Source organism: Convolutriloba macropyga, chromosome 7 (genome assembly GCF_964194025.1).
Source record: "Convolutriloba macropyga chromosome 7, txConMacr16.3, whole genome shotgun sequence".
Lineage (NCBI taxonomy): Eukaryota > Metazoa > Xenacoelomorpha > Acoela > Convolutidae > Convolutriloba > Convolutriloba macropyga.
Genome location: NC_134474.1, coordinates 28,817,845 through 28,825,219, shown reverse-complemented (window position 1 = coordinate 28,825,219; position 7,375 = coordinate 28,817,845).

Sequence of the window (7,375 nt, the reverse complement as noted above, 5' to 3'; positions counted from 1 at the left end):
TGATTATTTAAGCGCCCTTCTTTTTGAGGAATTATTTGAAAAAAAAAACAGAAGGAACCACAAATATAGACCAATATACAGAACTCACCATTATTTATCAACACGGAGTGTAAAAGCCATCAAACCATCAGTAAAGAAGGAGATTATTGTATGTGTCACGGAACACTTATGAGATCTGTCATTAATGACAGAAGGGCATTTAGACAAAAAAGAACAAAAACTGGCAACGTTTTTTTTTACGTTTTTGAACAAAATAAATTTCGTATTCACTAAAGCCTTTGCATGCAACTGAAATCATTAACTGCTTTCATGGAAAAATCCATAAGAAGCCAATGAGGATTGTTATTATCCAGAGTATCACATACCACTAAAAGACGAATTATATACAAACAATTATCTGAAATAAAATAAATTTAGCAGAAAAACGGTGTCGAGGCTGACAAAAACCTTGAGCTATTCACTAAAAACATCTTGTTCCATTGCGCGTTCTTCTTGTGACAATGGGATACGTAATTCGATTGATCATGTGTAGAGAAAACAAAAAACAAAAAATGGGGTAAAAACCATAGAAATTTTTTTTGGAAACTTTTTGTTTGAAATCCATTAAATGATTATCAATTGAAGCATGAAACCGAGACAAAAATTAAGTTTTAGTTTACTAAAAAAATTGCGCCTGTTTGAACTGAGACAAGGCTATATGTTGACAGAAATACGAAAAAACTGGCGAGCTCAAACAAGTGAGTTTCTTTAAGTGGGTATTTTTTTACGATACTTAAGCATGGGAATATAGGGATCGATCGCCAGGTGGGCATTCCTGGGATCCTGAACTAGTGCATTTAGGGCCTTATGCGGTGTGGGTAATAATACGATACTTAAACATGGGAATATATGGGGTTATTTAAAGCGGGTTTTTTTAAGATGAATAAACATGGGATTAAACGGGATTATCCTAAGTGGGCATAAGAGCATAGGATTGGAAGGTTAGGGCGGGATCGTAAATAGGTCAACGTTGAAAACTATTGAAATAGGTTTGGTTGGATTAAATTGCAATTTCTTTCTCAATATTTTTTTGTTTTCTATGTATCTACCTCTTTGCTTAACAACAAAAATTGGGGGATTAGGCTTAAAGTGTCATTTCACAAGGAGCGCTCAATGGCAACGATTGCAACGTTAGGTTTCAAAAGTTTTCACGAGCTATACCTTGAAGTGAAAAAAGAATATTCAGGGTAGAGTGAAAGGTATCTGTACTTCTTAGCAACTTGTTTTTACCTGGATCCTGCTCTGTATTTGGATATTGCATTGAAGTTAAGACCCTATGGTGGTCTCATTTGTATTGACAATTCTACACTTGACAAATATTTCAAACCATACAAAATTTTAAGATTGCATGCTATTCTCCATGACGCTTCCAGTTTTCTCTTTGAACACAGCGGAAAAAGGACCAGGTTATTCTTACGTCTTGCCCTGTCCAGTCACAAGTGAGTATCTCGGTCACGTGACAGGCATAGTTTTCTGCATCTATGTGAAAACGTTTAAGAAAAATTTGTTCAGTTTATTGGAATGTTGAAACTGCGACCAGTTGTTCTTGATATTGAAGGCTTTCGACATAAAAAATCGGGTTTTATAATCAAAGAGCTTTATGTATGTACTCATATTTACAGCGCTACAGTTTCTTTTCGACCCCCAAGTTCCTTCAATATACTTTCCTCAAGTGAACAAAAGCCCTACCAGTGCGTTTCAAAATTTCTTCACGGTTTAACTTGGGAGAGCGGAGATTACTCCGATCGCTATTTGCAGCAAATTATTCAAATCATCAAACTTCGTTTTCCCTTTGCCAATGTTTATGCAAAAGAAACTGAAAAAGCGGACCATTAGAAGAAGTTACTCCAGAACGACGTTATCAATTTGGAGACGTTGTTATGTCCAAAGGTTGAAATTTGGAGACGTTGTTATGTCCAAAGGTTATGTCCAAATTATATCGCGACATATCAATTTGTGATCTACAAGCGGTCAGTTGTCTCAAACGACAACGAAGAAGACACTGTGCTACTAAGAAGGCCAAATTGTTTTACCAGTGGCTGACGAATGAGTCGCCGTTTGGAGAAATCAACTCCATCTCTCCTTCAAGTGAATTTGTCTCCAAATTTGACAGGTTACAGTTACATAACGGCTAAAGACCAGCTAACCGTTACATTTGTTAAAGAAGAGAAAGTTGATACTTCAGGAAAACTGGGCTAAGGAAGAAACAAGTCACCTGTTCTGACACAGAAATAGAAACACTTAAAAAGTACCTTTCCCTCTTGAAGTATTTCAAATTATACCATCTCAATTCAACAGAATGCGCGAAGACTGAAACTAGCCTCTTTACCTATGCCCAAGCATGCAGTACCAGTTCAGATATCTCCAACAGATGAAAGTCTTCCGGTTGAAATCAAGGAGAGTATCAGAGACAGCAACGTAGAGTCAGTTGTGTTCAGAGATAAAACTGACAATGTTAATGCAAACTATACTATTGCTTACCAAAAACCTGATAAAAACTCACAATTTGTTTGTTATGAAACTTTTTTTGTCAAATAATTGTCATGAGTTTGAGCTTCAATTGATTGTTTAACTTGAAAAACTGTTTCAAATGAACCCATCCGAGTACGAAATTGACGCTGGAGGAGCTATAACTGACTTAGTTTTTGACGAAAAACACAAAGAAAGGCGATCTTGGCGGTTTTGTAACTCTAGAATTCTTAGATCTGAGGTCGTTTATTTTGAGCAAATTTTCAAAAATAGTTTTTCTTATAGGGTTTTCTTTATTCAAATTGGTGTTTTTTAAACTCGATTGTAAAGAATCAACATTTTGGTTTTCACTCCTCTCTTGCACAATTGGATACGCTCTACCTAACCCCAAACTATGAATAAAATACTTTCAACTACCGATAGACTTTTTATGGCTAATTGTGGCCCCTCATGTTGTGGAAAAACTGAATTGAATTTCAAAATGTTACTTCAAGACACCTTCTCACCTAACTTGAATCAATATTTTATTTCTACCAGCATGACCAACCTGAATTTCAGTTCATTGAGAGAAAAATAAACATTCAATTTATAACGTTTTCCAGTTTTGAGCAAATATCAGAACTAGATGATTTGGAATTTAACTATTCATGTGAAGAAATTTTTAATGATAAAGAATTTTCTAAGTTAGCGACAGCTGGATGTCATAAAAAAATCAGTGTGATTTACGTGATGAACAACTTGTTTCAACAGAGCAATTGGTCCAGAATGATTGATCTTAATACAACACATATTTTTTTATTTAAATCGCATCGCGAGGTTCAACAAATTGGTTTAATTGGTCGACAACTCAACAACTGACAAATTTTGAGAGAAAGTTACGAGTTAACAACAAAGCAACCTTTTGGTCATTTTTTAATTGGTCTAGAACCAAAAATTTCAGACGCATTACGTTACTCCTATAATATTGTGCCTCCAGGCCCCTCAATTTTTTACTTACCTTCAGCAAATCTGTTATTACAATTTTGACGGATGAAAGAGAAAGAAGTATGCATGCTTCAGCAAATGCTGCAAGTATTGGATATCAAGTTAAAAATATCTTCAAGTCGGCTACAAAAAAGTTTATTTATTTGCTTTGCCAATGCTTCAATAACGTAGTTAATGGTAACATTCCCATTAAGAATAACTTGATAGAAACCGACGAAAGTTCATTCAGAAAAATTTTAACTAAACAGACAAGTTTGAAGGCAAAAAAGAAAACTTCTGTAAGAGAAATAGAACTTTTAAAAACGGTTAGCTTTGCTTGTTATCTGTACTTGAAAAAACCATAATGTATGCAAAAGAATTCGTTCTGATTCCGAAGCGAATGTTCACGTCAAAACAACCATTAAAAAGCGAAATTCTTGACAACCCAGCCTATAGAAACAAAGCAGCTCAGTTAACACTCATGCAAAGAAATACGCCAAGTTCCAACGGTAGCGTGGAAAGAAAAGATGGAGTAGTTCAAACAGAGCCAGTGTTGACTGAGCGGGAAAAAGAAGTAGAAGAGCCCGAAAAAATGGACTCTCTTAGTGATGAAAGCAAAATTGATCCAGTTGTCACAAAAAATCGGAAGTGCCCCCGCAACTTTTGATTCAAGAATGGCACTAGTGAAACTGAAAGAAAAACCCAAAATCTAAAGTGCAGAAATCTTGCTTGATCTTATCCTCAAATCAGAAGCGGTAACAATTGGAGAGGAAAGCAAGTTACTGTACATCAATCAAGAACCAACAAGTGTACAAGTCTCCAAATTTTTGTATGATCTACAACAACCTATTCTTAAAATTGATCAATCAGAACACTCCCAAATTTTAGCTGTTCTCCCGATTGAGCCTAAATTTGTTGCAAACACTTACGCCAAGCAAATCATGCAAGCCTATGAAAATGAACAAGAAATCTTCCAAACCCAACAAACTCCACAATCAGGAAGTGGTAATCCAAAACGAGCCCAACAGAAAAAAATGACAAAATCAAAAAGACAAACAGAGCGAACCAAAAAAATGGGATCCCTTCTTCTTCTGAGATAAAAACCTTGGAATACCTTTGTTCAAAAAGCCCTGCTTCTTTTGGTAGCCGAAAGCGACTTGATACACAAAGCAAAAATTCAATGACTAAAGTGAGGTCATATTTAGAAACCAAACCGTCCTTCACAAAATACCGCTCAATTCGTAAAAAGTTCCCAAGACTAAGAGTCATTATAAAGGACATTAATGAATTTTGGTCTCTGGATTTAGCTAATGTTGATAAACTTGCAAAGTACAATCGAGATGTCAAACACCTTTTGGTAGCAGTTGACTGTCTGTCACAATATCTAAGAGTGGAATCAATGAAAACGAAACATGCGACAGAGGCAGCCCAAGCATTCAAAAAAATGATCAAGTACAAACAACCATCAAAAGTATGGGTTGACGACGGTAAAGAGTTTCTTGGAGCTTTCAAAAGCTTGTGTGAGAAAAGAGGGATTCATTTATATAACACCTTTATTGAAAAAAGTCTGCTTTTGCAGAGAGAAACATTCGCTCGCTAAAAATATTCATCTACAGATACCTTGAAGAAAAGTGGACTTACTCATAAATTGATAAATTGGATCAGTTTGTGAACTCAATTAATTCACGTGTTAACCGGGTCACCAAACTTGCCCCCAATAAGGTTACAAAGAAAGATGTACCAAGACTGGTCTCCCTAAGTGCTCAAACAAGTATTCTTCTAAGACAAAAGTTTTATATTGGAGACTTTGTTAGAATTGTCAAAAAGGACGAAGCGTTCAGAAAAGCATACAAACAATCCTTTACTGACGAAGTATTTGAGATCACAGATATTCCAACGTTGTCACCCCCAAACTACTCTATCATTGACGCAAACAAAGAAAAAATAGAGAGTAAATTCTATTAGCCAGAATTACAACTGGCTAATGAACGCAGCAAATAAAATGGCGCGCAATCAATTTGAAGATGAGTTAACATTACATGTTATATCGTCTGCAACGATGCAAATATTCAAATCAATTACTCTAGCGTCATTTCGAAACTTTTTTAATGATAAAATTCAATTTTCTGGCGATTGGAGGGTAGCGTTAAGTGAAATTATTTTTCCAACGAAAATTGAAAACGTCGTGGAGGGGGAATTTATTGCTTTCAGCTTGAAAGAATATGAAGAAGCTACGAAAAAAGCTGCAGAAGCCAATGTTATCTCACGACCATAATATGGATCAAAATTAGGGTTTATTCCAGGGACATTTGACAACGTAAATCTACTTCTAGCATTAATTAAACGTACAGCCGGACTGCCTTACTTTTCCTTCAGAGAAATAAGAAATTCTGGAAAATACGAAATGTTGTTTGAGAACATGAAGGAATTACGTTTTTAAGCAAGAAAATTCCAAGTATCCTTTGTTGTTAGGGAGTTCCTGATGGCATGGTATTCATATTGTTTATAAAAAGAACACGACTGCAGATAAGTTAATGAAAAGTGACGAAACGAAAGCTTATTACGGAGAGCTACCAGCGGATCTGTTGGCTGGTAAACATTTGATATTTGTAAATGCAAATATTATTGAATGTCAGTGCGTGGGTGATGCCAAAGCGCTTCTTTTACGAGTCATTGTTTCAAAACAGCGTTTAAAAAGCGGTAGTGTGTGCGAAGTTGAGCCAACACATCGAACAGTTTTTTCGAACTTGGATTACAAAAAGCTATTGACAAACACAATTCAGTCCATTTCTGTTGAATTGCGAACAGAAACAGGTGACTTGGTTCCCTTCTCGGGAACAGAAAAAGTTCTCTTGACGTTACAATTCAAAAAGTTTTCAAGATAAAATGGATTCATATTACGCAAATCAAGCAACTTCTTTGCCGCATTTTTCTGGACACTATCGACAAAGAGGTAGTGGCTTTGGAGCTTCGGCTGCGGGTATCGGTCGTGTTGCTCTGCCATTAGCACGTCGATTCATTCTACCGACTGCCAAACGTAATCGAAAGGAACTGTTGAAACAGAGTGTTCCAGAGCTACTGGACGTAGTAAGCAGTAAAAATCTCCAAAAATCTCAAAAACACAATTTCTAAAACAGTAGAAAAGCAGACTGGTGGATCACGGAAAGGAACATTACGACAACGTAGACTAAGAAGTCGGTCAAAGAGCTCTTCCAAAAGGTCAACAGCAGTAACCAAACGGATAAACATCATTTACACTCGGAGGCCCCTGAAAAGAAGTCGGTCAGATTTTTCCGCCAAAGTTAACGATGATCGCTAATTTGTTGCCAAAAGAAGCAACTTAAATTTCTCTGGATTTATTTGAAAAAACAGCTCTCTTAGTAACGTTTGATGGAAGTTACTGCCAAAAATTGGGACCTTTCTACAGTCCAAATGGACCTATGTTAGAGTTTGAAGTCTCTGGTGGTGGGAATAATTTTATAGATTTACAAAAGATTTTTCTTGAAATCAAATGTAAATTTGTTCAGTCGTCCGGAGCTGATTTGAAACACGACGCAGGAGCTCCTACTGACAAAGCAAAAACTGATGCTCCATACTTTTGCAACAATGTGTTACATTCATTGTTTCTGATTGTACGGTATCTGCTAATGGACTGAAAATATCAAATGCAAACGGAAACTATGCGCACAAAAGTTTTATCGAGACCGAATTTTCTCACAACAAAGACGCAAAAAACAATTGGCTAGCATGTCAAAGCCACTCATTCGAAGAGAACCCGGCTATATTATCGACAACAGAAATTGACAGGAGGAAAGAATTAGTTAAAAAATCAGCCGAATGCGCTTTTTATGGAAAAGTTGCCATTGACTTCTTCACCTGTGATCGACATCTGCTTAGCGGTGTT